Raw genomic sequence first — 23,918 nt, 5'->3', positions numbered from 1 at the left:
TTCTGTGCAATAAATACAACTGATACACGAAGAAACAGAAGAAGATTCAGAATACATATTAAAATTCGTATCTTAGCAGAATTTGTAAATATTCTGACATGGATCACTTCTATTTATTGACTTATTGTTTTAATACTGATATAACTCATGATTTGCAAAAGCACGCCGACAGTTACAGACTTTTCCACCTTTAAAATGCAGTCAGTGTTTTTTAACAATATCTTTTCTTATTTTTTCCCCCACCAGACACTAACTCATTCAAGACAAAGGTACCAATGATTTTCTTTCTTCAAAGTATTTCATAAGTATTTTAAAATTTAGATAGTTATTTTTTTTTCGACTAGCAATGCAAGAATCGAGAAAAGTTTCTTCCACAATATGTAAAGTTTTACACTCAGAGGTCTAAGGCTTGGTCTACACTAAACCCCCAAATCGAACTAAGGTACGCAACTTCAGCTACGTGAATAACGTAGCTGAAGTCGACGTACCTTAGTTCGAACTTACCGCCGTCCAGACCCGGCAGGCAGGCTCCCCCGTCGACTCCACGTATTCCTCGCGGCGAGCAGGATTACCGGAGTCGACGGGGAGCACTTCTGAGTTCGATTTATCGCGTCCAGACTAGACGCGATAAATCGAACCCAGAAGTTCGATTGCCTGCCGCCAAACCAGCGCGGTAAGTATAGACAAGCCCTCAGTAATGAGCCCCTCCCCGCTCCAAGGAATGAGGGGCTTAAGTAGGGGCTGCCAGTCTGGTTCTCCCCCTCCTAAGCAAATGAGTGGGAAGGGGATAGAGCCTGGTTTTTGTCCTGCTCCCAATGCAAAATCTCATGCCCCAGAGCCAGTCCATATGGGGAAGTAATATGCACCAGTGAAAAGGTGCAGCTTTCTTCTCCTCTGAAGCTATGGGAAAGCAACAGATTGTGATTCCTGGAGTCACAATCTGGTTCCTGCTCAGCTTTACATTACCCCTTACACAGGCAGGATTATAAAATTACAATCCAGTTTTGAGAGAAGAGAATTAGGGCATGTTACACCAGTACAATGCGGTCCCAACTTGATTGGGCCCTTGGGCTCTACTGGAAAAATAATTATCCTTAAGGGAACATAAGCAATTGGCAATTTGTGGGAGGGAGAAAATGGGGTCTTTGTAAATGGCTGGGAGGAATCTGCAGCAGGGTAATGAATTCAAGGGAAAAAGAAAGATAATAGCAGGGAATGGAGTGGGAAGCAGAATGGATCAGCTGGGAGGAGCTAGGAGATGGACCAGGGACTTTGCATGCATTCGAAAAGGTCATTTGCAGAGACACAACTGCTCCAACCCCAGCCACATGCAAAATCAGCCAAACTCTCGGTCCACCCATACTCCAGCTGCTCCTTGCTTTAATGTGAAGTCCTTCGGACTCCCTCCTCACTCACCTCACAGCTTGTGAGAACCAAAAGAACCCAAAATACAGTAATACTTAATTTGTAACTGTATTTTGGAATTTCACTGAAGACATGTAAGGGCATGAAAAAATAACCTGAAAGCCAGTTAAAAAGTAGTTCCCAGTTCCTTTCAGCCACCAGCCTTATTGACCACCAGCCTTATAAGACAAATGAAGAGATTGAATTTTTTTTTAAAAGTACTCTGTCTGCCATATTTGAAAAGGTGACTTATTTTATACTATCTGCTTTTTCATTTTACTCATATTTACTTCAGTCTTTCTTTCCAAAGAGCATCTGTTGTGACGCTGGCAGACCAGGTCAGATCAGGGCCACAGGCCAATTTGGTTGTACACCTTTACCCCAATATAACACTGTCCTTGGGAGCCAAAAAATCTTACCACATTATAGGTGAAACCGTGTTATATCGAATTTGCTTTGATCCGCCGGAGTGCTCAGCTCTATCCCCCAGAGCACTGCTTTACCGCGTTATATCCGAATTCGTGTTATATCAGATCGCGTTATATCGGGGTAGAGGTGTATTAGTATAGACCTAAGTGAGTAATGTATAAGTATGTATTCAGATGTTTAAACTTTATGAAAACTAGTGAAATGTTATTTGTATTGTTTTCACTTATCTGTTCCTGTTATAAAGTAATAGCAAACATTTGCATTGTGTATACCCATGTAACTAAATAACCCACTAAAGAAACTTTGTGAAATGCTAATGAAGGACTTTATCAGAAAAGATGCTAATTCCAAAGCAAAAGGCATCATGATGATGACCAGAGGTCAAAAGACTAAGTATATTCGTCACTCCTTATCATCAAAGAAAAAGCCATGTGAGCAGAGACACTGTCAGCTTGTCTTCTGTCAGAAGAAGATATAAAAATGGATTCAAAGATAGATCGCTCATCTCTGGCCTGTTTGGACTCTTACAGGGAATGTACCATATGCAAAACAGAGATCCCCAGAGACAATCTTGGTACCCTGAAAGACTTTTGAGAAACTGCAGTTCATTACATCACTGCCACCAATTGGAGTTACAAACTGTGATTCACCTGTATATATATTTTATCTGCTTCAACCTCTCAATAACTCTCATTCTTTTTTCTTAGCTAATAAATCTTTAGTTAGTTTACTATAGAATTGGCTGCCAGCATTGTCTTTGGTGTAAGATCTGGAGTACCAATTGATCTGGGGTAAGTGACTGGTTTCTTGGGACTGAGAGAAATCTGATGTGCTGTCATTTTTGGTTAAAGTGACCATTAATCACAAAGTTCAGTTTGTCTGGGTAGCAAGATAGGCTGCAGAATCTAAGGGGACTGTCTGCAACTCCATGGTAAGACTGGTATGGCGACCGAGGAATTCACATTTGTTAAAGGCTTGATGAAATCTAATTACAGAAAACTCCATCAGTTTGGGGTATCTGCCCTGTTTCTGACAGTCTGCCCTGAGGTACGCACTCACAGTTGTTAGTCACTCCAGACAGCGTGACATGTGCATTTAATGTTTTCAAGGTAGATAGACTTTACATTCTTCTAGCAAATTTAGGATGATAGACAGAATTACTAAACTATCAACCTTAAAAAAAATTGTGCAGTAATTTCCTACCATCATTTCCTATTGTGACCTCTAATCTGACCCTAGAACATTTACTACAGATATCTCAATATTTATTCCACTCTGTATGCATCCGAAGAAGTGGGCTGTAGTCCACGAAAGCTTATGCTCTAATAAATTTGTTAGTCTCTAAGGTGCCACAAGTACTCCTGTTCTTTTTACTACAGATTGTTCATCTGTAAAACATTTTAGTCAACAAATAAACAACTTCTCTTAAGAGAGAAGTGGAAAATTGAAGCACATATAATAGCAAGAATCTTTTATAGTTTACAGTTATTGCATGTACTAATTAACTATGACAAAGAGTCTTTATAAAAGATAGTATCTATGAAGCAATAATTAGACTGGATACAAGAAATGTAAAAATTTGCAAGCAGAGACATTTAAGTCTGGTACAGTGACCTTTCAGAATTCAAAAATTTTCCATGAAACATACTCCAGGTTTTAAATCAGTCATTTTCAAATTCTTGATTTGGTGACTCCTTTCACACAGCAAGCCTCGGAGTGCAACTCCCCCTTATAAATTAAAAACATTTTTTTTATATTTAACACTATTATAAATGCTAGAGGTGAACCGGGGTTTGGGGTGGAGGCTCACAGCTCACAACTCCCCACATAATAACCTCATGACCCCCTGAGGGGTCACGACCCCCAGTTTGAGAACCCCTGTTTTAAATGAAGCGCTCCATGCTACACTGAAGTTAGTTATGGAAACATTTCACCATATTTACTAACATAATAGAAATGGGCAGTGATTATTTACAGCAACTTTGATAGTGAATAACAGCCTAATTTTCCCACCATTGCTCACTGGGAGTAGTAACTTATGTCATGGCTATAGGGCTAACTGCACCTCTCTCCACTTTCTCTGAGTGCACCCCCTTAGGTATCAGGCCTTGTGCTTTTATCTCTCCTAAGGTGAAATTCTGCAATTCTTCCACTCTTAGACCAGGCCTTGGACTACAGAACCCTGTACGCTCTCAATAGTGCCCACCCAGCTGGTCTGACTGGGTTCAGCACCTGCGGTTCTTCGCTTTGGGTGTCTGTGACCAGCGCTGTATACAGCAAGCAGACAGCTCTCTATAATCAAAGTATTGTTTAACAGTAGGAACAAAGCATTTAGGGCAAAAAAGGATTTTAAAACAAAAAGTCTACTTGAATGTCTATCTTACCTAAAGGTTTTCCATCCTCTGATGGTAGCTTAGGCAGGCCTAACTTCTTCAGACACCCCAGCATGTCCTGCGTCAGTCTGGGCCCCCTGAACAACTCCCCCCAACAATTACCATCGCTTGAGAGGGTGTTCTTTTTAAACTGCTCCAGTCCTTTTGATCTTCTGGTTCCCAGTCCTTAGCTCTGTTTGCCAAAACCAGTTCTGTAAATTGGCTGGAGCCAGGAGGTAGAATCTTCAAAGCTAATAGCACAGGCATTTTTTTAAAAAAACCCTTAAGTGTTTACCCCAGAGGTGGCTTATCTTGAATCATTATTTTCTTTCTTGCTTGTTTTTGTTACAGTCTCCTGTAACTAAACCAATGTTCATACAGTAAACATCCTAATAACCAGATCAACATACAATATTCATAAGTTATTACAGTGCAGTTTCAATTCTGTCACACCTTACTCCATGCGTAGTCAGGATGGCAGAAATAAGTCCTAAAGAAGTGCACATGTAGTGTGGTATAAAGGATTAATTGGCATGAATTTGGGATTGCCATTACTAATGAGCAGGGAAGTCATGACTGAATTAAGCGCCAACAGAACCTTAATACCATACCACACAATTAAGTATTTTATATGCCACATATTTTACACAAAATCTATTTTACAAATGTTTTAGAGAGAGTTTTAAAAAATAATTATTGGAACTATTTTTTTATTCCTCTACCTATAAAGTCAACTACCTTATTCACCAAGATTGCACTATCCTGACCTCAGAGCAACCCATAAAGACATGTAAGAATGATCTAAATTAAGTATTATGTACATAAAATGTCACAATTTAAAGTCTGATATTTAAGGGCTAATGGTCTTGGTCCCATTGGGGAAGCTGGGAATCTCCCCTTTCCAACAGTAGCGCTTACATGCGTAACCATGCAAGAATGTGAGTTGAACTATAAAGCATTTTTTAAATATATAGAAAGGCTACTACTGGTCCAGCAATGATTAACAGCATCTAACCATTTCTCCCTCTATCTTAGGGGGGCAGGGAGAGGAGGGAAGAGTCATAGCCAGATCCCCACAGCAGAAGCTTCTTCTCCTGTTGCTGCAAAGTGGTATTCCTCCAGGAAACAATGCACTCTAAATATGTAACAGTCTGACCTATGCTGAAGAAACCTTCCCTTTGATTCAGCATACCTCACACAATTCTACCTGTTGTCTACCTTCCCTACTTTCTTGATTACAAGCTCAAGAATGGCAGTGTCTCCAAACAGACCATTCTACAGCCATTTTCCTGATCCCCTCCCAACAGAGACAGCAGTGACAGCACTGGCAGATGACCTCCTCCTTTTCTTGGCCATAAACAGGGGGAGAACATTTACACTCATACTCCTCAATCTCTCTATAGCATTTGATACAGTTGACCAGAGGTAGAGATTGAGATGCCACGGTCTCAAACGGCAGCTGACAATGAGGACAATACCCAGATATACCTTCTATTCCAATAGCACCACCTTTCAACTATCCCAATGCCTGGCTGAGACTGATTTAACTACAAGACAGCTGGCTGAAGCTGACTATAGTGGGGTGGTTTGGGAAGTCAGCAGGCCTATTGGTCTGTGACTCCAACTCCCACCTTTATGTCAGTTCAAGGTGTCCCAGCCCTCTGGATGAGGTCTTAGTTGGACTGGCCTCATTGACAGCAATCCCTAGCTCTGCACTCCTTGAGGAAAGGGATCATAGGTCTGAGGTGGGTAGGAGGACCCAGGCCCTCCCTGTCCACCAAGTCCCAACCCAGGTGCCTGAAAGTGAAGTAGCGTGCAGTGGCCTATGTTCAGCTGGTCTCTTTGCTCACCTTCCCCATGGCCATTTCCTACCACGCCTGTGTCTCAGTTTGGGGTGTGGTCACAGTAGATTTAAAAAGTCTTTATTTCTAAACCCCACAGATTAGGGCTGATGCCTGTAGCTTTCTTGAGCCTTTGCCTCAGTTCTCCCTCCATTTTGGGAGCGGGAAGACTCACAGCCAGGTTCCCTCAGCAGAAGCTTCTTCTCCTGTTGCTGCAGAGTGGTACTCCTCCAGGAAACAGCCTCTTTCTTTCCCCTCTTGCCTGGGGCTGCTGAAGATCTCTTTATACTGGCCTTCTCCCAGGAACAGTACTACTCCAACCCTTCTCTTGTCTCAGTCTTAGTGTGGGGTTTGTAAACTCCGTCACACTGACACTGAGCAAGATAGAGAGGACGTTAGTGGGAAGAAGGAAACACTTTGAAGATCTAGCTATCATCATAACAACCCGTGTCAAGAGACTTTACTAGAAATCATCAAATCAGTCCCCAGCAATGGGGTTCTTCTTGACTCCTCAGCAGCTGGAGCCTGACATAACTGCTACTTTAAAAAATGCCTTCTTCCGCCTAAAATAGAATGGGCATATTTTTCCAACCTGTCAGACAATGATTTAGCCATGGTGATTCGTGTCCTTTTGACCACCAGGCTAGATTATTGAAACTCATTTTACCTAAATACAGGCATTCCAACAATAAAAGCACTGTTAGTCCAACAGGCCACCTGCTCAGCAGCACCAGACATCTAAAACATAACACCCAGGTGGATATGCTTACTACATTCACTCCACATAGAATAAGTTCACAGCCTTGATCTAAATTTTTGACATTTGCCATGGAAATGGCCCTAGGTATCTTATGGGTACGTTTTTGCTGGGGGGGGGGGGGGGGAGGGCGGGAAAGGTACATTTTTACATCAAGATAGCTAACTCAAGAGAGCTATCTCCATGTAAAACCTAGTGGAGACAAGGCACTGAAGGTGCCATGATGCAACTTGTCAAGGTCAACCCTATATCCCACCTTCTGGGGCTGATCTTGACTAGCTACATTCAGGTAAAAACAACATGTGCCTTGTCTCCATTAGGATTTTACACGGAGATAGCTATCGATGTAAAAATGAACCTTTTTTGCAGTGAAGATAGAAGCTTAGAGAACATCTTTCTCCTTCCACGATGACAAATTTAGCAGCTGCATTCTTCAGGAACAACAAAGCAATCAAATTCAAGGGAGAAGCTTGAGACAGAGCTTTCTCGGCAACAAAGCCAAGGCTTTGGAACTCATCACTGAAGGGGATATAAGAATGACCAATATTCTCAATATTTCTCAGAATGAAGAATAAAAAACTCACTTCTTTGAGTTTGCTTTACCACAGCTGTAACTTAAAAAAAAAAAAAAAGAGAGAGAACGTAAAAGAGATTAAATCAAGAAGGAAGGAGTTACAGAAAGGGATAGAAGAGGAGTGGAGGAAATAAAAGGTGGTGCTCAGATACTGCAGTGATGGGTGCCAATACAAAAACTTATATAGCTAAAGCAGGGGTAGGCAACCTATGGCACGCGTGCCGAAGGCGGAACGCGAGCTGATTTTAAGTGGCACTCTCACTGCCGGGGTCCTGCCCACCGGTCCGGGGGACTCTGCATTTTAATTTAATTTTAAATGAAGTGACAAGCATTTTTAAAACCTTATTTACCTTACATACAACAATAGTTTAGTTATATATTATAGACTTATTGAAAGAGACCTTCTAAAAACGTTAAAATGTATTACTGGCACACAAAACCTTAAATCAGAGTGAATTAATGAAGACGCGGCACACCAATTCTGATAGTTGCCGATCCCTGAGCTAAAAACAGATCTGGTTTTTGGGAAAGTGAAATTTTGTGGATGTTCACACTAAAACACATTCAATGTCCATCTCTTATAATTAAATCTGTTCTGTAACATACTGGTTCCCTTCCCTTTCTGTTAATTCCCTATTCCAGTTTCCTTTACTACATCCCTTATTATCATGTTTTCACATTCCAATTAAACCTATAATAATTTTAAACTAACAGAAAATGGAAAGTGTAAAGAAGACTGTTGTTCTGTTCTGTTTTCAGCAGTTCTCCTGAAGTCTTGTATACTGTCTCGGAAATAGAGGCATGCAAAATGAAAAAATAAAAATGTGAAGAAACCACAATTATTTAAGTCTTTTTTTCAATGTCTCAAGCACACACTTTATTATCAAGGCTGGTAGGAGCACATTGGCCTGTAGTGGGAAATTCTGTTATCACCAACAGCTGTTGATTTCTCCCGTAAAGCACATGGGAGGTTATGGCACAGGAAAAGCTCCACACCTGAAAGAAACACAAATATTGAATATGCTGACTTGTGGACCCTTTCTGTCATTTTTTTTTTTAAGATGACTACTCCTTGATGTCTAAGTCAGTATGCTTGAGCAGTTTTTTATTTGGAGTCTAGCCCCAACAAATACTGCCTCCACTCTTCTATCTTCATTTATAAGGTTCACATCACAAAGACATTCCTTCTTTCTCTAAACAAATCAACAAAGCACGTTTTACCACAGAAAGAGCCATGCCCATTCTGCAGTGGAGAGTGCCCACTTGGATCCCACTGGTACCACTACTTCTGCAGACGTCTCCAGCAGGAGTTCATCTGACTACAAGGTAGCAAACAATCAGTTAAAGGAAGATTGCTGAAATGAGGAGCTTAATGGCGTGTACGGTGGCCAACTTTCTAATATCTGAAAACTGGACCCTCCCATGCTCCACCTCGTCCCCCAGGCTCTGACCCCTTCCCCAAGGCCCTGCCTCACCTCTTCCCCCCAAGGTCCCACCCCTTCTCCACCTCTTCTCCCCAAGGCCCTGCCCCTGCTCGCTTCTCTGCCCCCATTGCTCGCTGCTCTCAGATCTCAACTCCAGCATGAGCAGCACCAAGAGACTTGCAAACCCCAGCTCCAGCAGGCCACCTGGAAGTACAGATCAGAAGAGCATGGCAGCTGCATGGAAGCAACCAGGCAGCCCCACTGGCAAGCAAGGATGCAGCCCTCCTGAACAGAGCAGCCTCCTGCCTCCCTCTGCGCTGCCTGCCTAGCAGCCCCCTTCTCTGCCTGATTGAGCCCTCCCAGTCCGGCCAGGGAAAGGGATGGCTGACAGGGCAGCTTGTGTTCCTTCCCCTCCCAGGGAATGTTCCATGCCTGCTGGGAGCCCGTTACCCCATTCAACATGAGCCCCCACACACTGTCCTCCGCTGCAGCCCTGAAAACCGTGCTCCTCAAAGGAGCTGCCCGTGGCCCAAACTGGTCTATACATGCTGCCCCAGGAGCTGCTGCTTCAGGGCCAACTGACAGGCTATCACTCTCCCACCCCACCACGGTAACTGGACTTTTAGTATGTGGTCAGTACATCTGACCGGACACTGCCAGGTTCCCTTTTCTACCAGACTTTCTGGTTGAAAATCGGACACCAGGGAACCCTAACTGGGTGCCAAAAGTCTACCAAATAGGTATGGGTAGAGCTAAGAATAACAATATGATAGCAGTCCAGGTTACAGAATGGTGTGCTCCTTCGGGAGTGTAAATTCTTCTGTTTTAAAATTTTCACCATAAAACAAACTGTCTGCACCTTGAAACAAAATTTGAACAACAGAGTGCATAATATTCTGCATGGTTGAATTCCTGGTACGGCCCAGTCCCATTGATTATCATCGTTCCACCCAGTTTCTGTGATGCCTATTTATACTCATATCCTCCTGAACACGAGGCACTAAAGTTCACCCATAGCATTTGTTGACAAGCATTTACAAAATTTGTCTATATTTAGTGGTCTGCTTTCATGTGATGTAATTGAATAGGACTCTTTCACTTGCCTGTTTCTCTTCAGTTCCTACCTATACTTGACCAGTTTCTATCCTCTCCACTTTACTAGGGGGAGCTCTGTACTTGGGGGGATTCATTCAAAAGGCTCCGACTGCCCTCCAAGAAAGTTCTCTCCAGCACATATGAGCTTTATTCTTATTACTGAGAGTTCCGTTATGTCAGAGTAGCAAAGGCCTTTCCTTCTGTCCACAACAAACAACTGGTTCAACTTATAGAACAGCTTCGTGCGTTTAATATAAAAAGCCAGTGCTCGTCGAACGTCCAAGGAGTGCAATCTTTGTTCCCGATTATCAGCGTGTGGCTTAGGGTAAAAGACCGGAAGAAAAATGTCCTGACTGACATGAAATTGACAGACAACCTTTGGGAGAAAGGCTGGGTGAGGCCTAAACTGCATCTTATCCTTATAAAAAACAGTGTAAGGAGGGTAGGAACAGAACTGGAAGCATTTTCTGTTGCTTTTTGTGTCAAACAGGTCGATTCGGGGAACTCCCCACCTTTGGAAAATGTTGTTCACTGCGTCTGGGTGAATGGACCACTCATGATTGTGGAAGGATCTGCTGGGTAGTCTGCCAGCTCGTTCCAAGAACCTGGGCGGTAGGATGCTTCCAGATGAATTAAGTGGGCTATGCAGAAGTCCCACACCTTGAGGGCTTCCCAACATACAGGAGAGGAATTGAGCCCCACCCTGCTTCTTTATATAAAACATCGCAGTCATGCGGTCTGTCATCACCGCCGCTCATTTCTCTTGCAAGTGGGCTTGAAGATCTGGCATGTCAGGCAGACCACTCCTTTACGTTGATATGGAGCGAGAGCTCGTCTTGTGACCAGAGACCTTGGGTCTGAAGATCTCCCAGGTGAGCATCCCATCCCAACGCTGACACATCTGTGACCAGGGACAGTGAGGGCCGGGGCTTGGCAAAGAGGACTCTCGTGCATACTTTCGGTGGGTTGATTCTCTGCGTAGGGGATAGGGTTGATTTGTGTACGTTCAGAAGGAGACCCAGTCGGCCAAAGATGGATCTTACCAGGTTGACATGATGCTCCACTTGCGCCCTGGATTGGCCCCTAAGCAGCCAGTCATTGAGATACGGGAATACCTGCACCAGCCTTCGTCGCAGGAAGGCGGCTACAACTACCATGCATTTGGTGAGCACCCGAGGGGCCGTTGACAGACCAAAAGGGAGGACTGTAAACTGGTAATAGTTGTCGTTCACCATGAACCTGAGAAAATGTCTGTGGGCTGGAATTATAGATATGTGGAAGTACGTGTCCTTGAGGTCTAGGGTGGAGCACCAGTCTCTCAGATCCAGAGACAGGATAACGGCATTTAGAGAGACCATGCAGAACCTCAACTTTTTCATGAAAGGCCTTGCAAGTCAAGTATGAGTCTGAGACCCCCCTTGGCTTTGGGGATTAGGAAATATTGGGAATAGAATCCCTTGCTCCTTAGCTTCTGAGGAATCTCCTCCACTGCTCCCATGGTAAGGAGAATCTGGACTTCCTGCATGAGGAATTGTGACCCTTCCTGCTTGTGAGAAGGGTCCCTAAAGAGGGACGGGGAAAGGGGGTGGGAGGGAGTGGAGGAGCAGAATTGGAGAGAATATCCCACTTCTACAGTGCAAAGGACCCAGCCGTCTGATGTTATTTGGGACCAAGCACAGTAAAAGTGGGATAGATGATTCAGAAAACAGAGAAAAGGATCTGGTGAGTTGACTTGACTAGGGCGTCGCTCCCGGGCACGCCGTTAAAAGGCTTGCTTAGAGCCCGATGACTGCCTCACTGAGCCTTGGCCTTGACTGGGCAGAGGATGGGGAGGCTTACGTCTGCCATTCCTGCCACTCTTCCTGGAGAAGTCCTGTCTAGGCCGGGGAGGGTAGAAGCGCTGAAGGGGATGTGGCTTAAAGTGCTTTCGCTGGTTAGCAGGGGTATGCAGACCCAACAATTTTAATGTTGCCCGCAAATCCGTTAGGCTGTGGAGCCTGGAGTCAGTCTGCTCCAAAAACAGGCTCATGCCATCAAAGGGTAAGTCCTGAATTGTCTACTGGACTTCAGGTGGAAGGCCGGACACCTGGAGCCATGAACAACTCCTCATGGCTATGCCAGAGGACAAGGTTCTCGCAACCGAGACCAGTGAGATCAGTAAAGAGATCCACGCCACTGCCTTGCCCTCCTCTACTATGGCTGCAAACTCTGCCCTAGAGTCTGACGGAACCAACTCCTTAAATTTCATCATGGAGTTCCATAATTTGAAATTATATCTACTGAGGATTGCTTGCTGGTTAGCAATCCGAAGCTGGAGCTCTCCAGTGGAGTAGATCTTCCAGCCTAAGAGGTCCAGCTTCTTCAAGTCTTTAGCTTTTGGGGCTGGCCCTTGTTGCCCCGTCCCTCTCGCTCATTCACTGCTGCCACAACTAGCAAACCTGGCTGCAGGTAAGTAAATAAGTATTCATACCCCTTAGAGTGGGCAAAATACTTCCTCTTCACCCCTTTAGCTGTAGGGGAATGGCAGGAGTTTGCCACAGGGTTTTTGTAGTGGCCTGAATAGTTTTAATGAGGGGTAATGCCACCCTGGATGGTCCTTCAGAGGTTAAAATGTCTATCATCGAGTCCTCCAACTCGACCACCGCCTCGGCCTGAACCCTATATTACGGGCCACCCTGTGCAACAGGTCCTGGTGCAATCTGCTATCAATGGGGGGCAGCCCAGAGGAGGAAGACCCCGCCACCGCTTCATCCGGCGAGGATGACATAGCTACAGGTGGTACTGGGCCCTCTTGGCCCTCCGGCTTTCTGAATGCATCCTGCCTGGTGCCGTGCTACTGAGCGCCGACCACAGCATCACTGCTAGTGGTGGAGCTGGGACCTGGACATGGTTCCGCGCCATGGACCAAAGCTGTTTTGGTGCCCCAAGGCGTGGGATGGTCCCCGGCTGGCAGGGGTGCACATCCTTCCGATACCACGGACTGGAAACCTCTGGAGTGCATGTCCTGGGCCTGGTGTTAGGCCCACAAGGTCCAGAATGGCCACTGCGTGGGCCCCTGCCACTGCACCTGCCACAGCACCATCCTCACGTCCTGCCTGTATCAGCACCACTCCAATCGGTGCCAACTGCACCTCGAATAATAGGACTCCACCTCCGAGACCAATGATGGGGACCTAGAGTGCAAAGACCGTTGTGGTGCGGCCGGGACGGTGCCTGAGAATGGGGGGGCGAGCAGCCCCTCATCATTGCGGGCTTGCCTCTGGACAGTGTCACACGCTGCAGTGCCGGAGGTCTATCTTGGCTGGCGGGGGACCGTGGAGCCGTCATGGCAATCAAATCCCTGGCTGCTTCGAAAGCGTCTGAGGTGGAAGGGAGCTCAAGCTCCTCCTCCTGGCACATTCGAGCAGGATAATCCAATGGCACCAGACTTGATGGACCCCCTTGCGGGTCTGAAGTTGACAGTGCCGGCTCCTGCGAGACCAGCACCAGGTGCCACTCCACAGAACGCACGTTGATTGCGCTGTCTGACCCGGCCGCTCTAGATGTGGCCGAGTGCCCTCTGTCCGCTTTCTTGTGCGCCTTATGCAGCACTGGAGAATGTGAGCGGTGCTGTGCTGTCTCTGCGGACTTCGGAACCGGGGAGTGTTGGTTCCGAGGGTCTCTATGACCAGAGTCCTTCCTCGGTATCGTTTCTCTAACAGAGGCCGGAACACTCCGCACAGAGGTACTCTGTGCCGAATCCTGCCGGCCTGGAGCTGGCTGGGAGCAGAGGGCTGCCTCCATCAGGAGTTGCTTCAGCCTGAAGTCCCTTTCCTTTTTCGTCCTTGGGCGGAACCCTTTGCAGATCTTGCAACAATCTGTTTGATGCGCCTCCCCTAGACACTGGAGGCAGGAATCATGGGGTTCGCCCATTGGCATGAACTTGTGGTAGGTCCCACATGGTTTAAACCCTTGGGATCGAAGCATGCACACAACTGCAAGAGGGGAGACAAACTGGGCAGGGAGGGAGGGGGGAAGCCCCACTTCTAGCTAACTAACTTACACTAACTTAATAAATATTTACAGAAAGCTCAAAGTTCAATCACTAGGGGAAGCATTTGCCAAGGCAAGCGAGACACGCAGCTCCAATGACCATCACTGGCGGTAAGAAGGAACTGAAGAGGCAGCGGGTCGGCAGGGACCTATATTCACTGCCATGAAAACACAACTCCAGGGGGCTCCACAGCCAAACCCAACGGGTGCTGCTAGGGGAAACATCTTCCGACACTGTGCATGCAGCATGCGCCCACCTACTTGGAATCGACATGAGCAAGCACTTGAAGAAGAATGTAATATGCTATGTTTTCCTGTTCAGTATTGCAACTGGTACTTTTTTTAGATAAGTGTCACTATATCTACCACAAATACCTAATTGCTGGTAGAGTGTCTGGAAAACATTTAAATAATAAAACAGTTTAAATAATAAGTACTTTGGATGGAAGCCATCAAGGTAGTTATGAGAGACTGAAACCAAAGTTTTAGAAAAGACCCTCCAGTGATTGATTTCTAAATGTTTAGTTTTCAGGTAACATACTTAGTACTAATTGCTTTGTTGAGGATTACAAGGGGGACCTCATTGATATATGTGAATTAACAGAATGGCTTTTAAATATTTTCTCCTTCAGTAACTTTTAAATTGATAAGCAGTAAAATGATGAGATGATATTTTGAATCATTTATCTTTAGTCAGACTAGTTCAGCACTAATGAATAACTATTTCTTTTAAACAAGTGCTGATTTTATGTTTGCAAACAGATGTCTTTTTCAAACAAATGCTCATTACTATAGTGGTAATAATATACATATGGTGGCAGTGCATGTGGAATCTATGACAGTGTGAATTGCCATGTGTGCCAACAGCAGTGAAGCAAGGACTGTAGAAGGGAAAAGCACAGTGAAAAATATCAGTCTTTTGGAGAAAGGAATAGCAAAAAGAACAACCGGGGAAAATGATTTATGAACAGCTGAAGAAAGGTCAATTACTTGAGCTAAATGGAGAGAGGCAGCTCAACACCGATAAGTGGACAAAGATACAGCTAGGATCTGTACAGTCATGTCCAGAAGAGGAATGATGGTCCAGGTTTGCAAGGAACAGCCAGCCCACTGGGTAAAGGGTCCAGGAGGCAGGAGAAATCTTGGAGCTGACTGCCAGGGAGGGAAGCTGGAAAGAAGCTGACAGAAGCAGCATCCATATTCCATTGGAATTGAAGACACAATTGCAACAGGCATCGTGGACAGATCAACAAAGCAGGAGAAGCTACAGCTGGAGAGAGACAGTGTGTATCTGGAAACGCAATTGCTTGCGAACTGGGGGAGGCAGAGTCAGTACAAGAGAAAAGAGATGTAGAACCAGCACCAGCATAAGAAGAGAGGAGGAAAGGGAATGTCTATACCAACCCAAAATGGAGAAACTGCACCAGGAAAAACCTAATCCAGTAGGTAAAGCTGGATCCCCTGTACCTTTCCCAGTGAGGCATATATTCCAATTTTCTCACTTTAGAGAGGGGGATGACATGAATGTGTTTCTACATGCTTTTGAAATGGGGATGTAAACTACCAAGGTGGGACAGGAATACATGGTCCTGTGTGTGGCTCCACTACTGCCATGGACAAAGGCCTTAGACATTTTCAACTTTATGGGCTATGTAAACAAGCTTTGTTGCAAAGTTTAAACTGAACTTTGAAATGTATAGGACAAGGTTTCATGGAGTTCAGAAAAAAGGGGACATGACTTATGCGAGGTTGCAACTCAAATTACGGGTTACATAAGAAACTGGGGAACTGGTTGGAGGGTTACCAGGCCTATAACTTAATGGGTTTAGAATAGTTCTAAACTCTGCCACCCCAGCCTGAAATCATGGTTAACAGACAAAGATCCCATAGATGTGACCATAGCTGGGAAATGGGGTGACAAATATGAAGATATTCAGCCTGGATTTGAGAGAAAAATCAAGATATATTGGCACAATGCTAACCCCCAATCAGGACCCCCTCCAGAAGAGAGAAGGGGAACTTTCCCAGAAGGGAGAATGAACTAAACCCAAACCTGCGTTGGAGGTAAACCCTAGCAGGGGCCCAAAAAAGGAATCCAGGGAGCTGATATATTTTTATTGTCACAAAACTGACCATATACCAATACATTGCCTAGTGGTAGGCAGATCAGGGACAGATGGCAATGACCATACCATTGGTGGAACCAGTCCCAGCCAGTGTTCCATCTAATTTTTCCCACTCATTTGCAGAATGAATTTTGTTATGTGCATCAATATGGAGGTGATGTTAGACAAATCACCCCCATATTGGTGCACATAACAAAATTAATGGGGGTGGGGCCTGAAGGGTTTGGAGTGTGGGATGGGCGCTCATGGCTCTAGGGCAGAGAGTTAGGATGTGTGGGGGGGATGAAGGGTTCAGGGTGCAGGAGGGGGCTCGGGGATAGGGCAGAGGGCTTGGGTGCAGGGGGTGAGGCTCTGGGGTGGGGTCAGGGATGAGGGGTTCAGGGTGCAGGAGGGGGCTCAGGGCTGGAGCAGAGGGGTGTGGTAGGGGGGTGAGGGCTCCGGGATAGGGCCGGGGATGAGGGGTTTATAGTGTGGGAGGGGACTCAAGAGCATTGGGGTGTGTGAGGGCTCTAGCTGGGGGTGCGGGCTCCGGAGCGGGGCTGGGGAGTTTTGGGTGCAGGCAGGCTGACACGGGGCTGGGGCCAGAGGACTGCCCCCAGCCCTCTCCCCACCTGCAGCCCTGCATGTCCCAACTTGATCCCCTCCCCAGTCCCCGCCCTCCCACCTCTCTCCTCTCCAGGCCCCTGCTGCGTGGCCCTTTATAGCCTGCTTTCCAGCCACATGGCCTAGAGGGAACTTAAGTTCCAACCCTGATGGTCCAATGAGTAAACCTAATGTTGTCAGGCCCCAAAGAAGAATAGACTAAATGCTGTTTCCCAGTGGGAGGGAGGTGGGAAAAATGCCAAGGGATGGAGGGACACCGGGGCACAAATAACTCTGGAACAATCGGGGTAATGGACCCCTGAAGGATTTTCCCCATTCCAAATAATGGGACCTCCTTTCCAATTCCCAATGACTCAGAGCACCTGAAATGGGGTGACAATTAGGGGCCTAAGGCTGTTGGGGTACACACCCAAATGTCAATGGAGGTGTTGATGGGAACTGACCTAGAGTCCTGGGCCCAGGCCACTTTCGTGGCTACTTGGAGCCAAAAGCAGAAAGCCCCAGACATTGGTTCTAAACCTGATATTAAAGCTGACAGGCATCTCTGAGCAGCAGCCAGACCAGGAAAGTGCATGACCTTGGCCCACTCCTCAGACAAGTAAAAAGTACAAATCTTTACTGGGATGGCAGGATATTACTGGAGATCCATCCTGTACTTTAGTACCCTAACTGCTCCCATCACTGATTTATGTAAGAAGGGTAAACCAGACAAGATTGCCTGGTCTAAACAGCGTCAGTGGGCCTTCTGAGAACAGAACAAAGCCTTAAGTACAGACTCAGTTCTGGTAAGCCCAGACTTTGACAAGCCTTTTATGGTGGTCACAGACCCCTCTGACACAGGGCTTGGGGTTTGCTGATGCAAACTGTTGAAAAGAGGGAGAGACTGAATCCTCATCTCTGTGGCTTTGTTGGTCTCAATTACTTTTGTACGAGAGTTTTGATTGCTCATAAACCTCAGGTTTCTCAAATATTTCATGAGAGTCACCATTTTTTAAAAGTTCATTTTACAGATCTTCAGATGAGAAAAGAAGACTGTTCAGATAGTACAGTATAAATTCAAGATGGTCTGAGTTTTGGTTTTAAAAGAAAATTGTTTATGTTTTATTATATCTAGAACTTGTTGCAACTTCAGCATAGCTATTTTGATTCCCTCTCATTACTGCATTCTTCACCCATTTAAAAATAAATTTACTCACAGTTTGTAAATGTCAGTCACGAGTAAAACTGAATTTGTATGCAGGATGGCAGTTTTCTCCTGAAAATGTTACCTAGATGTTAAATAAACTTCTGTTTATCAGAAACTTATTCTTAACATGTTGAGATTTGATGTCACCCGAAATGAATTGCTTATCAAGTTACTCTCCACATATCTGAACCCTGGTCCAAACTTCCCTGATGTAAGTGGACTTTCCACTCTGCTCTGAGGAAAATCTGCAGTTACTGGGCTCGATTCTACACCAGGGGTCGGCAACCTTTCAGATTTGGTGTGCCGAGTCTTCATTTATTCAATCTAATTTAAGGTTTCGCGCACCAGTAATACATTTTAACGTTTTTAGAAGGTTTCTTTCTATAAGTCTATAATATATAACTAAACTATTGTTGTATGTAAAGTAAATAAGGTTTTAAAAATGTTTAAGAAGCTTCATTTAAAATTAAATTAAAATGCAGAGCCCCCCGGACTGGTGGCCAGGACCTGGGCAGTGTGAGTACCTGAAAATCAGCTCGCGTGCCGCCTTTGGCAAGCGTGCCATAAGTTGCCTACCCCTGTTCTACTCAATTCCTCCAGTTTTATATCTTGTAATTCCACTAACTTCAGTAGAATTACTTCTGATTTATGCTTCTGTCAGTGAAATATCAGACCTTCTGTGTTTAATCCAAATTTACCCCATTTCTGCAGTTTGGCTTTATGGCTTTAACTCATAACAAAAATACAATACTCAGTCTATACTTTCTCACTAATCTTGGCTGTTCCTAGAGTTTCGCTGCAAAGACATTTCTGTTCCAGACTCTAACTCCTTTTGTTAAAAAAAGCCATGCTCTTATTTCCAGAGGGGAGGTCATTCATTATGGCCAATGGCTTGTTAACAGTTATCGATCAGTACCTTGCTACAAGGTTCCAGTAGGTAAGAGGGTTAGTCAACGGAACTCAGTCACTCAACAGTGACTAAATTGTACCTGTCTTAGTATTTCATATTTGTAATTCAAATGGAATTTTGTTTAGTTTGAGACAAAATATCCAAGGTCAAAAACATTATGCAATGTTTATCTGTAGATTTCTAAAATAATAGCCAGAAGAGCTCTGTGTAGCTCAGAAGCCTGTCTCTTTCACCAACAGAAGTTGGTCCAGTAAGAGATATTACCTCACCCACCTTGTCTTAGAGCCTCACTCGACCTACTACCAAAAGTATAAAGAATGACTATTGCACCCTAGCCATCGTCTTATGCAAGAACAGACATTACATTTTGTGCCAAGAAGCTATTATAAAAGTAATCTCAACAGCAAACTACTATGTAAATAGTACAATTCAAGTCAGAAAATATATATGTTACTTTACAAAAGTTCCACATTTGGAAACAGTTTAAGCCTTTTTATAACTGATGAAGACAGTGTAGAATATAGAATACTGTATACAAAAAGGATAATTTTACTCCCTAAATGCTCTATTTGCATTGACAAAATGAAATTTTTATACCAAGAATGTTTCTAGCAAAATCTTATTTTAGTGGTAAAATTCTAAAATAGGAGTTATTTAAGGTGAGCAGTTGAAAAGTTCTGCTCTGTTTGATTCTTTACTGAAAGAAGACTCCTGATTATTTAGCTTAGTTCAGGTGAAAAATTCACAACCGGATGATCAGTTTCACAACTTTCCACCATCAGTTCAAGACCACTGACACCAAATATTCTAATAGAGTATGCAGTTTTTTAAAAAGCTTTTTTTTAAAAAAATTCTGCTTTGATTAGTCAATAATATACACACAGTGCAAGACAGATTGTGTCCCTACATCTATCTTGTACCCCTGAATGAGAGTCAGACATAATTACAGTCCTTATGCTCAGAGTGTGCACAAGGACTGTATGAGGCTAGCATCCTCAGGGGCAATAGCCTCTCCAAAGGAACATGGTTCCACTCCCCAGTGTTGACCAGAAACATCAGCCACCACTGCGGAAGGTCTACACTGCATCCTTGTCAGGGGGAGCACAATGGTTACACTCCTCCATGGCTCCTAAAAGCACTATGTCTGTCTGAGCGATGGTGGATGTCACAGCTGATGTAAACATTCTGAGAGTGGATTGGTATGAAATCACTGGAGGAACCAGGGCATGGTTGGTCAGGCCTAACGGTCAGAGTCCAGAGCTTGGAACCAGAGTCAGGGTCAGAGTCAGGTCCAAGCCAAGGTCAGAGCTATAGCCAGGTATCAAGCCAAATATCAGAGTGGGAGACAGAGTCAGGAGCCAAGTCAGGGGTCAAAGCCAGAGTCAACATCAGATGTAGAGCATAGGAGCAGGAACCTGGAGCGAAGCAGGAACGGAGAACAGATAAGAATTTGGGATAAGGAAAGCAGGAACAGCTGGGAGGCAGGGCTCAGGAGTCAGGCAGGTACAGATGGTCCATATCAGCAGCAAGCCAGGGATTCACTTAGTTGCTTGGACAACCTGCTGTGCCTTCTGCTGGTTTAAGTAGTACATCGCAGCCGATTGGTGGGGCTGGATGTCTCCCCCAATCAGGAGCTTCATGGGTGGGAACGTTTTATGAGTTAGACCTTCACTAACCCCCTACTCCATTTGTTCTGGGGAGCTGTTGGGTGGCAGCCATGGTCCAAGAATTCCTTGGGGACCTCAGCCTGGATTTGAGGCCCATGATCCCTCATAATCACAGAGTACAACAGCAGCGAAGTGTGGGTAAAGAGAAGCCTTTTACACTGCTATGGCTAAAATTAAAATCTTAGGCCTGGTCTACACTGGGGGGGGGGGGGGGGGGGAGGGGAGGGAATCGATCTAAGATACGCAACTTCAGCTAAGAGAATAGCGTAGTCGACTGCCGCGGCTCCCCCGTCGACTTTGCTTCCGCCTCTCGCTGAGCTGGAGTACAGTAGTCGACGGGAGAGCGATCGGGGATCAATTTATCGCGTCTACACTACACGCGATAAATCAATCCCCGATAGATCGATCGCTACCCTCCGATTCAGTGGATAGTATAGACGTAACCTCAATTAGAAAATTTTCTTAAAAGAAAAAAAAAAAAAAAAAATCAAGAAATATTCAACTATCATTCCCACGGCACCTTGAACTCAGTTACCTTCCCCATATAAATTAATCTGTAAATTTAATAGCATATGCAGCAATACCAATATTTCAAATCCACAAAGAGGTAGCAGCGTGGGTTCTGATATATACACTATTCAGATGAAAATTGTGCCAGAGACCTTGGAGGTTGAAATGGAGCTTGATTATTTTATTGCTCTAATATGAGAGCACAGAACGCCCTTTAGAGAACAGTGAAGAGGCATCAAACATTTCAAGCACTTATCAGAAGCGAATAGCTTAACTGCCACACTGAGAATACGGACATTGGTTTATAATCAGAACGTTTTACCAATATCAAATAAAAAAGTAAAAACAAATCCAGAAGAAGTATTTTTAAGAGGTTCATCAACTATTAAAGATTGACTCTGAAAACTAAGTATTAGTTGGTTAAGAACCGGAAAAAAGGAAAACAGACAACAGGTTTTAATTATTGTCTCCTCGACAATGATCTTCCACAGGAATTAACAAAAGGGAACATAGAGTGAGCCACTGAGCAATGGCGCCGGAATGGCAGGGGGGCCCTGGGGCTAGGCACCCCTACTTTTTAACATGGGCATAGTTTGGGGAAGCAGGGCAGCATTTCCCCCACAAACTGCAAGTCTTGGACAGGTGCGGAGTGGTGCTGCAGCAGCTGCACTTCACAGTGGGGGAGCTGATCACCGTTATCAGCTACCCCACTGCAAAGCGCAGCTTCTGCTAGTGCCACTCCATGCCTGCCCAAGGCTTGCAGTTTGGGTGGGCAACGCCTCCATGAAGCACAGTTCCTGCTGGTGCCATTCCATGCCTGTCTGAAGCTTGCAGTGTGTGTGTGGGGGGGGGAGGGATATGTGTGTAATTCAAGGTATGCAAACGTTTATGAAAGAATTTTAATTTCATTTTGTATTATCAGAACCATGAGAGTATTTTATTACATCCTGCCTACTGCAAGCAAGGCAGATTTTCTCATCATTAATATCATAGCTACATCTATGGAAACTATCAGTAAGTTTGACTTTTAAAGCAGCATTTTTATTTTTATGCTTATATTATGGCTAATGTAACCCACATGCTTTATCCTGCAACATTTGACTTTGTCTGATTTTCTTTGGGCCAAACAGTGGGGAGAATACAGATTTTAGTTCTATAATGAGTAGCTGTTTCTGCAGCTGTATGGGAAGGTTTCATTGTGAGCTAGGAGTCTTGCAGGTTCCACACAGTCACCAGCTGAGACAATCAGAGCTTGGGAGGGAAAGGTTATATTTATAAGAGTTAAAGACAGCCATGTGGACTCAGAGGCTGAGCAATGCAAGACCAGGAGATGTGTCTGATGTGAGGACTGCGTTGAAATATTTGTACCAGTATATATATATAGCTAATTACTGTTCCACTGTGGTGTGTTTTATGGACTTAGAAGAAGAGCTGGGAGAAGAGCATTTGTCACCTCTAGAGGCAAACTATGGAACTTGTTTTCACTATTCATTAACTACTTCAAACTGGGATTCCTTCGCGATTAAAGAGAGAACAGGGGCAGAGCTAAATGAGGCAAGAGTTTATACATTCTTACCTGACTTAGCTGGCCTTCTGGGGAGATGATAGTTGCCTTATAGAAATTCAGTGAATGGAAATTTTATATGCTGATCCCAATACCTGTACCTTGTTACAGGCTACTTATTTCTGTTTGATCCAAGGACTGGAATGTTGCTAGCTGTGAAGATCCCAGACTGTTTGCTGACAAGATTCTGAAGTGTTTGAAAGGACTAAAATGCTACCATTCTTTGCAAACTCTGAAAAGTCTGAGAAAAGGAAAAAGGAAAAAAGGAGAAGAAAGAGCGAGCGAGTAGAAATGTAAATGTTATGTTGAAAACTTGCATATGTAATAGCAACAAAGGCAAGGAAGTCTGTATGACAAACACAAGTAGATTTACTGTCTAATAGCATTTGTTTAAAAGTTGTTCAGAGTATTTCAAGTACTCTAAACTATTTACAATGTTTTATAACATTTATAATGCTTTCTGTATACATTAAACATTTACTCAGGTCTACTCTAGACTACAGAGTCAGGTCAATACAAGGCAGCTTACATCAACCTAACAATGTAATCATCTATACTAAAATTCCGCTTCCGCTGCGTAAGTGCCCCACTACTCCAACTCAATAACTCCACCTCCACAAGAGGCAGAGTGTCAATGTAGTAAGGTCAATGTGGTGTCAGTGCAGACACTATGTTGCTCTCAGAAGTCATCCCACAATGCCCCACACTGACAGTACAAGCAGTGCAAGCACTCTTGGTGAGGACGTGCACTGCTGACACAAGGGGCAGTGTGTGGATAAGGGTATGTCTACACTACGAAATTAGGTCGAATTTATAGAAGTCGGTTGTTTAGAAATCATTTTTATAAGGTCGATTGTGTGTGTCCCCACACAAAATGCTCTAAGTGCATTAAGTCGGCGGACTGTGTCCACATTACCAAGGCTAGCGTTGACTTCCGGAGCCTTGCACTGTGGTAGCTATCCCGCAGTCTCTGCCGCCCATTGGAATTCTGGGTTGAGATCCCAATGCCTGATGGGGCAAAAACAGTGTCGCGGGTGATTCTGGGTACATGTCATCAGGTCCCTCCCTCCATCCCTGCCGTGAAAGCAACGGCAGAATCGTTTCGCGCCTTTTTTCAGCCCAGACGCTGTAGCACTGAGATCATGGAGCCCGCTCAGATCACCGTGGCAATTATGAGCACTTTAAACACCACGCGCATTATCCTGGAGTATATGCAGGACCAGAACCTGCCAAGGCAAAACCAGGTGAGGAGGCGACGGCACGGCGACGAAAGTGATGAGGAAATAGACATGGACATTGACCTCTCACAAAGTACGGGCCCCAGCAATGTTCAAATCATGGTGTTAATGGGGCAGGTTCATACCGTAGAATGCCGATTCTGGGCCAGGGAAACAAGTACAGACTGGTGGGACCGCATAGTGTTG

General features: G+C 44.7%; 1 protein-coding gene across 9 annotated transcripts in view; it reads right to left on the bottom strand.

Moving 5' to 3' along the window:
- ANKIB1 (ankyrin repeat and IBR domain containing 1) overlaps nt 1–23,918 on the bottom strand; it is a 176,113-nt gene that overhangs the window by 94,479 nt on the left and 57,716 nt on the right. The window lies entirely within an intron of this gene.

This window comes from Chrysemys picta, chromosome 2 (assembly GCF_011386835.1).
Source record: "Chrysemys picta bellii isolate R12L10 chromosome 2, ASM1138683v2, whole genome shotgun sequence".
Taxonomy (NCBI): domain Eukaryota; kingdom Metazoa; phylum Chordata; order Testudines; family Emydidae; genus Chrysemys; species Chrysemys picta.
This window is presented reverse-complemented; position numbering and strand designations above follow the sequence as displayed.